The sequence below is a fragment of the Artibeus jamaicensis genome, unplaced genomic scaffold, assembly GCF_021234435.1.
Source record: "Artibeus jamaicensis isolate MK-2021 breed Jamaican fruit bat unplaced genomic scaffold, CSHL_Jam_final contig_923, whole genome shotgun sequence".
In the NCBI taxonomy this organism is placed as follows: domain Eukaryota; kingdom Metazoa; phylum Chordata; class Mammalia; order Chiroptera; family Phyllostomidae; genus Artibeus; species Artibeus jamaicensis.
Window position 1 is genome coordinate 12,893,699 of NW_026522014.1, and position 12,791 is coordinate 12,906,489.

Below are 12,791 nucleotides of genomic sequence, written 5' to 3' on the forward strand. Positions count from 1 at the left end.
TTCATTAATTCATCTGCTTAACACAACAGACACAGTATGTAAAAAGGTATGAATAAAGAATAAAGTTATATAAATTTTAAAACCCATATTTCTTCATTATAAGGTATAATATATCCTCAAAATAGCTCACTATACTTTTTTCATCATTCTACAATTTTTCTAAAGTAAAAGAGTTGAAGTTCTTTGATCTGCCTAGAAGATAGGTTTTGTTTTAGCCATGAACTGCTGAAGTTACCACCACGATGCTAATGCATAATTGCATCAATCAACATAAAAGGACAAAGTGAAAGTGAAATCAAAATGTATTTTATGACCTGATTCTGGATGAACCCACACCTCACTTAGCATACAAGTGAAATAAAACGTTTTTATTGTGAACCTTATTTCTTCCCTTTAAATAATGGTATCTCTTTGCTAGTACACAATAGTTCAAGTGATCAGGGAGTCGTGTGGTGACCTACAGCTCTGTCACCCTTGGCAAGGGGATGAGTTAGAAGGACTACCTGGGTACTAGTGTCTGTCAGCACTGGCCACACACAAAGCCTAGAATTTGATGGCCACTTATGTATAAATGTTCAGCGTCCATCTTTGTAACTTCTCAAACTTCCCTATACCCCCTACCCTCTCCTGACTACCCTTCAGAAGACGTCAGTACCTTCTTGGAGATAGAGTTAAAAAAAATCAAGAAGAGACTCACATTATGCCTCTCGGTTCATTTCTGTTTATTTTTAAAAAGCAGCTTTTCTTGCCAAATTCTGCAACAGAGAGATCAGGGTTTTTAGAACATAAAACAAAAAGCACTTGACAACTCCAAGAGGCCCTGCTGCTCCTGACAGAGTAAGTTTTCCATTGTAGGCCTCTTCCCACACATTCCTTTCCCCACCTTCAACTTTCTCACCAGAAAAGTGCAAACATAGAAGAGATTTCCAGTAATCTACCAGACTGTAGAAGGGTGTTCCAAGATCTTGTTTTTCCAATTCAATACCATGAACTCAGGGCAAACCACAAGCAGAAAGTAATAACCCTATTATTGTTGACATCCTCTCTCCAGTATGATTCTGTGTCTTCCGTTTGCCTCATCTTTCATTTTCTGTTGTTCATACAGACACTTAGAACTGAAATGCACCCACGATGCATTTTTAAAAATTGTCTACACAGGTAAAGACATGTTCACATATTTTTAAGACATAATTTCTAGAGAGCAAGTGTGAACTGGGGTAACAGTATGAAAAAATAGGCAGTATTTTTCTCTAAGGTTTCTACAGTAAGTCCAATGTTCTACTCTATAGTACTAAGGAAAACATGCATAGCTGTCTCCAACAGCATTCCACATTTTATACATAAAAAGTCTTCGTGGCTTTTTTAAAATTCTCACAATAACATGTATTATACATCCACTAGATTTAAGGTACTATGAGAGACAGTGAAAACATAAGGAAGATAAGGGAGAAATATGAGCAGAGTCAGTAAGATCAAAGAGTGCATAATCACCCCAAATAGCTAAATCAGTATCACACCAGTTAGGATGGATATTACCAAAATAGGTAGGTAGATAGATAGATACAGATAAGGTGTGGGCAAAATGTGGAGAAATTGGAAATTAAAACTCTTCCATACTATTGGTGGGAATGTAAAATGGTGTAGCCTCTAAAGAAAACAATAAGAAGCTTCCTTAAAAAAAAATAGAAGGGGAAAAAAAGTGCTATTCTAACCCTATTCCTCTTAAAAAGTCTCCAAGTTTAGACAGTTTTCCTGGGAAGTTCTATCCAAATTTAAACAATAAATACTGTATTTCTTATAAGTATTATTACAGAAATTTTTAAACAGAAAAATTACCCACTGATTCTTTAAGATTAATATAGTCTTGCTAAGAAAACCAAATAAGAACAGCACAAAAAAAATTGAGGACAATTTTACTATAAATGGAGGGAAAATACCAAATAAAATATTAGGCAGCTAAATAAAATATCATAAAAAATGTATCAAGTAGTGTGCACCCCAGAATCAAAGATGGCTCAACATCAGTAAATCTATAATGTTAATTTACCACATTATTAGACTGAACATAAAAATCACACAATGACCTTATTACATATAGGAAGTAAGATTTCAAAAAGCATAATATACTTATTATTTGTGATTTTGCAAAAGAGGTCTCTCTGGAAAATAAAGATTAATTTAAGTTGTTAAGAGCTATCAAAAAAGACCTCCTACGAACATTATACTTAAGAAGTTAGCTATAAACCCTTTAATAACAGAACTCAGAAAACATACTTTGTTATCTTTTCTATTCTACAGCATGATACCAGAGGTCCTTGCCAAAAGCAATGATAAAAGAAAAATAAAGATTCAAAAACACAGAGATGACTCAGTATTACCATACAGTAAGATTATTTATGTAAAAAAGAATTCAAGTACGAACTTAAAAATGGAGTTCAATGCATCCTGTTATAAGCTCAATCCTCCAAAGGGAGTTTGAGGGAACATAACACATAGTAACAAATACAAATTGGAAAACATAATACAAAATAGTTTACAGTAGCTCATATGTATAATCTAAGAATTACTAATAAATGATATGTGATAGATAACAAAGTAAAAATCCTTCAAAGGATGAAAGATCTGAATAATTGAGCCATACTATATTAATAAATTAGACAATTTACTATTTTTATGTAATTTTTATTGTATGTTTGCATATCATTTATCCCCCTTATACCCCCTCCCTCAGCAATGACCACACTGGTGTCCATGTCCATGAGTCCTTTTTCCTTTTGGCTCAATCCCTCCACCCCCTCACCTCCCCTGCACCCCAACCATCATCCTGTTCTCTATGAGTCTGTCCCCATCTTCCTGGTTAGTTCAGTTTGTTCATTAGATTCCATATGAATCTAATTAATATGTGATTGAAATCATGTGGTGTTTTCCTTTCTCTGACTTGCTTGTTTCACTTAGCATAATGTTCACCAGGCCCATCCACAGTGTCACAAAGGGTAAAATTTTCTTCTTTTTTACGGCCCAGTAGAATTACATTGTGTAAATGCCCCATAGTTGTTTTATCCACTCATCTACTGATGGACACTTGGGCTGCTGCCATATACTGGTGACTGTAAATAATGCTGCAATGACCATAGGGGTGCTTATGTTCTTTCAAATTAGTGTTCTGGGTTCCTTTGGATATATTCCCAAAAGGACTGCTGGCTCAGAAGACAGGTCCATTTTTAATTTTTTGAGACATCTCCATGCTGCTTTCCACAGTCTGCATTCCCACCAACAGTGCAAAAGTGTTCCCCTGTCTCCACAACTTTGCCAAAACTTGTTGTTTGTTGATTTATTGATGATAGCCATTCTGACAAGTGTGAGATGATATCTCAAAGTATTTTTCATTTATATTTCACTGATGATTAGTGACATTGGGCATCTATTCATATCTCTATTGGCCATCTGTATGTCCTCCTTGAATAAGTGTTTATTCGGGTCCTTTGACCATTTTTAAATTTGGTTGGGGTTTTTTTGGTGTTGACTTTTATAAGCTCTTTATAAATTATTGATATTAATCTCTTATCAGATGTATTGGCAAATATGTTCTCCCATTTTTTGGATTGTCTTTTTATTCTCTTGATGATCTCCTTTGCTGTGGAAAAAGTTTTTAGTTTGATGAACTAACAGAAATGGAAATTAAGAAAATAATCCCACTCACGATTGCTACAAAAAGAATAAAATATCTAGGAATAAACCTAACCAAAGATATAAAGGACCTGTACTCAAAAAATTACAAGACACTGGAGAAAGAAGATACAAATAAGTGGAAGCACATACCATGTTCATTGATAGGAAGAATTAACATCATTAAAATGTATGTACTACCCAAAGCAATCTATAGATTCAACACAATTCCTATCAAGATCTCAATGTCATATTTAACAGAACTAGAACAAATATTTCAAAAATTTATATGAAACCATAAAAGTCCCAACATAGTAACAATACTGAAAAAAAAGAACAAAGTTGGAGGAATCACACTACTTAATATCAAACTATACTATAAAGCCATAGTAATCAAAACAGCCTGATACAGCCTGAAACAGCCTGATACATAAACATGGACACATAGATCAATGGAACAGAATAGAGAGCCCAGAAATAAACCGACACCATTGTAGTCTATTAACTCCTCTGTTGAATTAACATTCAACAGAGGAAGCAAGTGCATAGAATAGACTAAAGGTAATTTATTCAATAAATGGTGTTGGGGAAATTAGACACTAGAACACCTTCTTACACCATACATGAGAATAAATTCAAAATGGATCAAAGACTTAAATGTTAGAGCCAAAACCATAAAACTCATAACAGAAAACAGACAGTAAAATCTGAGACATTACTCATGGCAATATTTTATTGGATCTATCTACCCAGGCAAGGGAAACAAAAGCAAAAATAAACAAATAAGAGACAACTTACTATTTAAAGATGCCAATCCCTAAATTAATTTGTAATTTAAAACATTCTAATAAGAGATTCTAGTTGACAGAAACTGAACAGATTTCAAAATTATATAAAACTAATAAAGGCCAGTAAATAATGTACCAGTCACAACTATGCCTGACCTCTATTCTCTTGGTCTCATACTTACTCCCCATGCCACCAAAGTGACCAACCACATGTGGGCCCACATGATGCTATAGGTCGTAAGCCAGAGTCTCTGGCTTTTCCCTGGAGCTACCTCTGGACTCAGCACCATAGTATTAAGTCATAAAATTGCCTTCCCTTGAGAGTTAATGGGCTGCGTGGCACAAACTAGAGTTCACTCTTTGTGGGAGTAACTTTAACCTAGAGAGATGGCAGATGAATTCATCTATTAGAAGAGTCTATTGAAAGGGAATATACAAATAGTTCTGTGTAAACCTGTCTGGATATGTCCTGTGTGATGAAGTGACCAGAGTGTGTTCTTTGTGAAGTGGTGGTCAGATTGGCAATATAGAAGGTCCTCTAATAATGTGATTTTGTTTAATAGTATTTTGTTCAAATGTTGATGGTTCCTGGCTGTAGCTACTGCCAGTGTGGAGTTTCCACGTTCTCCCCATGTCTGCATGGGTGTTTTCTGGGTACTCCAGTTTACCCTCACGTCCCAAATCGATGCATGTGAGGTGCATTTGCATGTCTAAATTGTCCCCATGTGAGTGTGTGTGGGTGTGAGTGTGAGTGTGAGTGTGCCCTGCAGGGTGGGCTCCCACCTTGCACCCTGTGCTGCCAGGAAAGGCTCTGGTCAGCTGGGAGCCCGAACTGAAATCAGCAAACTGGAAAGGAAATATATTACTTGTTTTTATTAATCTTTCTTCAATTATGTATAACACATTTATTTCAATGCCTAATATTAGAAGTGTTCTTGGGTCTTTATTTAGAAGTTTGGTGATAGATGCATTTGTGACCAGACATACACTGTGGAATTTAACTCTTGTTTATATCAGTTAACCTATGGTCAAACTGGTTCAGGTACATCTCATTTTACTTAAAGTCGCATTCTCCAAGGACTGATAGACAATGTAAGTGAGGATTCACTGTACATGACCTCGCATCAGTCAGTACTGAAGACTTGCCTAAGGCTCGGTTTGCTAGGGAACATTTGCTGAAACAGACAGTTTGGGAAATAATTAACAAAGACTTAAAACAATGTAGGAACAAACTTCTTAAGACCTTAAATGAACAAAATGTGGTTGCATCAAAATGAAGAATATTAAAGATAACATTAACACACAAATTTTAGACAAAGAAGATATTTGTAACATGTAAAACTAAGAAAGAATATTATCTAGCATACAAAAAACACTCCACCAAATCAACAAGAAACTCAAAATAAAATGAACAAAGATATTAATAAGCATCATTATGAAATTAACACAGAGAAATGTAAAACATGTATAATCCTCAGTAGCAATCAAATAAATTCAAATTAAAACATAGACCAGTACATGTCTATCAGATTGACAAAAATTAGTAGGTTACAGCACTTCCAAACTACAGGAGATGTGGTTGACACTAAAACCAATGACCCCCCACTTCACTGCTAGTGGGATCTCACTCACACTGGTAGCGTCATTCTGGAAAGAAACCTGATAGTGGTTTAAAGAAATTAAGAACTGTGTACCCTACAACCTGGGAATTCCATTCCTTGATAATACCCCAGAGAAACTCTTGCACACCCTTGCTTACTATGCTTATAGAATGACATCCATTAGGATATTCATTTCTACATTTGTGGTAACAAGCAATGTAGGTGTCTATCAAAAAGACATATATAAATAAAATGTAGTCTATGCAAATGATTAAAAACCATGAACTAATCAAGAAGTACCAGCCCTGGCTGGTGTAGCTCAGTGGATTGAGCACAGGCCTGCGAACCAGACAATCGGTTCGATTCCCAATCAGGGCACATGCCTGGGTTGCAGACCGGTTCCCTGCAGGCCAGTTCCCAGCAGGGGACACAAGAAAGGCAACCATACATTGATGTTTCTCTCCCTCTCTCCTTCCCTTCCCCTCTAAAGATAAACAAATAAAATCTTAAAAAAAAAAGAAGTACCAAATGAGCCTTAGATTCATCAACATGGATAGTCTCACAAATAATGCTAAATAAAAATTAAAGTATTTTATGTATATTTCAAGAGTATAACATGATACATTCTAGGAAAATACATATATCTAGAAATATATATGACATGTTTATTAAGAGCATAAGCATTAAATGCAACAGAAAAGATTTTTCTGGCAGCAGAAGAGTAAGATCTTGTATATGAAAGAAAAACATACATTTTTTTTTAAATATGAAAAGAGGTGACTAGAATACTAAACAATAGTAGCTGACCATAAACTGAGCAGGAGCATCAACTTAATCCTATACACCTAAGGTCCAAACAAAACAGAGGGAACAAAGTGACATATTTGCACTTCAATGTGCCTCGGAATACATGTTAAAATAATTTTCAATCCAGCCAACTGAATGGGAACAGATATCTGCAAAGTATTCCACCAATAAGGGGCTAATATACAAAATATATGAACACAATGCAACAACAAAAAACAATCTGATTAAAAATTGGGCAGAGGACATGAATATAAGTACTTTTCTAAGGAAGACATACAGATGGCCAACCAATATATGAAAAAATGCCCAGCACCACTAATCATGAAGGAAATGCAAATCAAAACCCTACTGAGACAGAACCTCACACCCATTATAATGGCTGCTGTCAGTAAGACAAGAAATAAGTGTTGGAGAGGATGTAGAGAAAAGGAACCCTCATACACTGCTGGTAGGAATGTACACTGGCACAGCCACCGTAAAAAACAGTAGGGAGGCTCTTCCAAAAATTAAGAATAGAATGACCACATTAGTAAGCAGTTCCTCCCTGGCTATCTACCTGAAGAAATTGAAAAAACATATTCATAAAGGCATATAAGCCCCTGTGTTCACTGAGGCATTATTTATAGTAGCCAATGCATGGAAACAACCCAAATGTGCAGATGACTAAATAAAGGTATGGTAAATATGTATACAGTGGAATACTACTCAGCCATTAAAAAGTAAAATATTTGCATTTGCAGTCATGTGGACAGATCTTGAGAGTATTATGCTAAGTGAAACAAGGCAGGTGAAGAAGGACGGGAACTATATGATTTCACACATATGTGGGATACAAAACAGAAAGGAAAAAAACAAAAATAAAACAAACTCATAGATACAGAAGATAGTGGGGGGAGGAGGAAGATGAAAAGAATAAATGGGGTGAAATACAAAGTAATTAAAGGATCTAGAGACTTCAGGTGGTGAGCACAGAATAGAATATACAGGTGTTGTATTATAACCTGAAATCTATATAATGTTATTTATTAACCTATGTCACCCCAACAAATTTAATTAAAAATAAATAAAACAAAGATAATTTTAAGGTTAAAACACATCAAGGTGTAAGAACACGAATTTCAATAGTTTCCATAAATCATCAGGCATTTAGGGATTAGTAAATGCCAGTGAGGAGGAGGTAAAGCCCAAAACGGAGATGTGTTTCTTGTTCCTTGTTTGTCTGCTTCTTTTTAATGAAAAGTAAAAGAAATCACATACACCAACAACAGATCCTATAGGGCAAAAGGCAGGTGTGGTGATAAAACTAAGTCATGAGCTCCACAGGCCGGAGTTCTGGGTAGTGGAACATAGTTATGCCATGCTAACTGACATCTTTTACCCTGGAACCTTCCAGGGCCACCTGAGGTCCTAAGGCTGTAGACCAATATGGACTGCTTTGAGGGTGAAAAAGATCACCTGCAATGATTTGTGATGTGGCACGTTGATCAAGGTGAACAAGAAGGACAGGAGGAAAGCTGTCAAAAGATTTATTTTCCTTAAAACCTATTTAGATAAGACTTGATGGAGCAGTTTTAAAACCACTGTCAATTGTAGAAGATTCAGAGAAAGGCTAGTTTGTAAAAATCATTTATAACTGGTATCATACACATAAAGTAAATAAAGAACAAAAATAATTTATAATTGTCAACTATTAAGAAATTTCTGGAGGTGAAGATATCATTCTCAAAGGAAGTCCCTGCCAGTGCCACAAAATGTATTTTTTTCCACAACGCTTTTGAATTTCTCCAAAATTGGGACCAGGAAAATGATCTGCCTGTATGAGCCTACCTAGAAAAACTGGTAAAGAAAGCATAATGGCAGGGTAGACAACAAGGGAATAGGATTTTAAAAAAATGAGGAATACGACAAATAGGAAAAAGCATGACTTTGGCAAATGCTTAAATAACCCTTCGACAGCACCAGAAAGTTGTGAATTTATTTTATCTTATAAAGTATAATAAATAATACAGAGATCATGGTTCATTAATGACCGTGTATCTTGCTATCTGGCTTTGCAGCTAAAATTTATGAGAGGCAAAATGATGGTCCTAACCAGTCAGCTTTTTAGGATGCCGGAAGCTTTATCTTTAAAACCCTTATTTCTTTCTCCTTTTCGCTCCCTTTCTTCACATTTTCTTCCTTCGTTCACTCAATCTTCCCCCTGATGATCTTTTCATTCTTGTCCAGTCTTCAATTCTCCATTTGTCAAAAGATGATTTGTGCTCTCCTCCTATCCCTTCCTACGTGTCCTTTTCAAAATCCCATGTAACATGAGATTTCTTCTGAGACTGTCCTCTGAGGCTTTTCCTAATCACTTTCGAATCCAGTGGGGCCCAACTAAACATTCACAAAGTCCCCTCCTTTGGGAAACTACACTCTGTAAAATGACAATAAAACCTCTGAAAATTGTAATGCTTATGGTTATAAAAAAAAGACACTCTTCATAACATTCCTACTTCATGACTGGTTTCTTGTGAACTCAGCACTTAAAGCCCAATGTGTTAGCACTCATTACAGGATATGAGTTCCATTGATTCTAATGCACATGGGTAGAGGCATTACCAAAGGAAATTCCCGTCGTACTCATTTAATATTATGATTACGATATTGTTGTACCAGAAGACCAATGTAACAGGAATCTTTAATAATGGGTTTGTTTTGAATGTGGTTTCTTAAGGATGTTTTTCTCCTTCCAAGTTAAATGGGCACTGAAAGAAAATACTCTTATAATGGAGATTGAGAAGCTGTAGTATTTCATTATTAAATATTCCCACAGTAAATTCTAAGATATCAAACCAAAATGTACATAATTAACAACTGAAGAACTCTTTCACTGGTTGAGTCCTGCTGTATCTTTCAAGCAAACTAAATTAACAAGTTATGTTCTAAAATCCACTTTCTGAGAAGAACCTAAAAACTTAAGGGTTAGAAATTATGCAGGTCCCTAAAGAACAAAGTTCCAAATGCCATCTGTGACCACCATGCCAATTTTCTCAAGAAATGCATTTATGTAATTTGAAAGCTTGTTTCTACAAAAAAATTCTTATTTTTTCCTAAGACTGCATAAAATAATTACATATTTAAATATTTAATATGTATTAATTCTCTGGACTGATTTCTGGGGTTGCCCCCATGTTCCTAGAGACTATAATTTTTACTATTGAATTTGATAGTATGTAATTTAGCAGTATTTTCTTTTAGAAAACTCATAACATGTCATTAAAACTTTTTAGATGATTTTAAGCAACAAAAACCAATAAATACCTATTTATACAAAAAAGCCCAAAAAGCATTAAAAATAATACTTAAGTATTTATATACCTTATATTTCTACTATACCTTTAGATTTTTAATGACTTTTAAATTAATGTCAACCCAGACATAAACATTAATAACATTTCAGTAATGAATTATGCAATTAATTTTTCTATATATATTTAGACATATAAGGGTATAAGATATATTTTATATAGTTATTAATATAATTTTGTATCATTATGTTATATCATTAATATAACATTCCCTCATGAGCATTTGCATTCCCAGAAATTCCACAAAAACACAAACTTTAAGTGACCCTTTAAAAGTTTTATCAATGATTATCACTAATTGATCTCTAGAAATATAGGCTGCATAAAATTTCACACCTACAGAAATGCTGCCACTAACAATTTTATACACAAATGTTTGCCCATACTTCTAGCAATTGTTCAGATGATTTTCTTAAAGGTTCTAGGAAGAATTTATAAACATACACATATGTGAATATATTATCCCCATGCAGAGCTTTTTATATAATAACTGACATTAGCATTAACATATAAGTATGTATATACTTACACATACACATTTGTATGTGTGTGTAAAATTCATTGATTTTATAGTATTAAGAACCTCATGTCAGCTACGAACTCTTCCAGATGCTAGAGATAAGAAATGTCCCTGTACCCGTGGAACTGACATACTAGTAGTGGGGAGAGACAAATACCTGCCAGAGACATGGGTTTGTCAAAAAGTGATATCAAACAAGGAAAACTAAAGCAGAACAAAGAAATACAAGATAGAGGATGTTATTTCACATAACATTAGAAAGGCAAGCTTCCCAGAGAAGGTGACGTGTGCACAAGGACCCAGGTGAAGAACGGAGACAACCAGCATGATTATCTGGAGAAAGTGGCCCAGGCAGAGGGAAGAACAAGAACATATATACACACACACATCTTGTATGTTTTCCCACTGAACATACATGTGTTTGGTACTAACAATTTATCAGGCAGGTTGCTAAGAACAAGACAGAGACTGTCTTGCCTCTCAGGGCCCAGAGTCTAGCAGGGAGTCACACATTTTAAAAACGATTTCCTAAATAATTAGTTATAATTTTGATGGTGGGCAGAAAAACAGGGCACTGGGAAAACATATATTGTGTTGACCTAATCTAGTCTGGAGAAGGGGGAGGGGAGCAGGGAAGTGATAATTTACCTAGTATTAAGGGATATATAGCAAGATAAGTAAGCAGTCAGTTCCAGAAAAGAAGAAACTTGTATTTGAGAACCAGTGCCTCAGTGCATTAGGGCTTAATTCTCCAGCAAACAACATTGAAAAAAGTGATGCTTTACTGTGAAGACTGTGAGATTATATTCAAATTTTTGTCTAAAATATAGCTATCATATATTTATTCTTCCTAATATAAATGTTTATAGAAGAATAAATAAATTCTTTCATTAATTTAAAAAAAGATGGGAAATGTAGTCTAGCTCAGCAAGGTTTAGGCTATAAAAGATGATATTTGAATAAAAAAAGATATTCATAGTAGCATAACAATTATAGGATTAATGAAAAAATACAGACAAATTCCTATACTTCAAATTCATTATTTTAAGAATACAATATAAACCATGGCTGACGATTCATATCATTAAAACAAATTCTAATTTATATAATCTCACTTTTAAACAGTAACTCATAGTCAAGATTGTCATAATTTAATGTACATATGTGATTAACTACCTTCTAGCCAAAATATGTAGTATTTTTCTGTTATGTTAAATGTCAATATTCATAGTACCATTATCTCATATATACTGTTGTCTAACATCAAGCGAGCACTGGGTTAGTCTCTAAGTTACATTTCATTAACAAGTTTCTGACAAGCCTAATGACTGATATTCAATAACTGTTTAACCAATAAACTTGCAAATTAATGGCAGTAAAATTTACATAGGTACAAAATGTTTCCAAAAGATAAAAAACAAAACAAAGGTAATCCGGGATAATTAAAACATGAATAAATTATTTGATGTTTTGAAAGAACTTACCTTTGAGTTTTAATTAGCCAAAATGTCTACACAGCTGCACAGAAAATCTGCCGCATCAGGCCTGAGAAGGCTGTAACTTAGAAACACCTGTCAGCTAGGTGAGCCCTCCGCCAGCATCTGGGACTTTGGCTCTGGCAGCATTCCCAGTGAACGGTTAACTAACTGATAAGTGTGGCTCTCTGAGCTGAGACCGTTTGCATAAACAGTATGATTTATGTTAAATACCTGTTCTCCTCCTGGGAATCTGGAACCGTTTAATGTGGTAGGTGGGATGTCTACGTGACCTACCCTACTAACCACCTTGGACACCAAGTCTCTAATGGGCTTCCCTGGGGAGACACACTGTACATGTTGCTGCATTTTTGATGCTCAGAGGAAGGCAGTCTTTGGGTTACCCTTCAGGAAAGGGGGTGAGCATAATGAAACCAGCACGTGGATTCCTCCACACTCTGTCTATGTCTCTTTCCCACAGAATCGGCCGTGCATCCTCACTACTTCACTGTAATCAATTTAAGGCATGTGTACAACTATATACTGAGTTGCATGAGTTCTTCTACAAAAATCTCCAAACATAG

General features: G+C 35.0%; 1 protein-coding gene across 1 annotated transcript in view; it reads right to left on the minus strand.

Moving 5' to 3' along the window:
- The window catches only part of CRPPA (CDP-L-ribitol pyrophosphorylase A), a 206,593-nt gene that overhangs the window by 173,732 nt on the left and 20,070 nt on the right, over positions 1-12,791 (minus strand). The window lies entirely within an intron of this gene.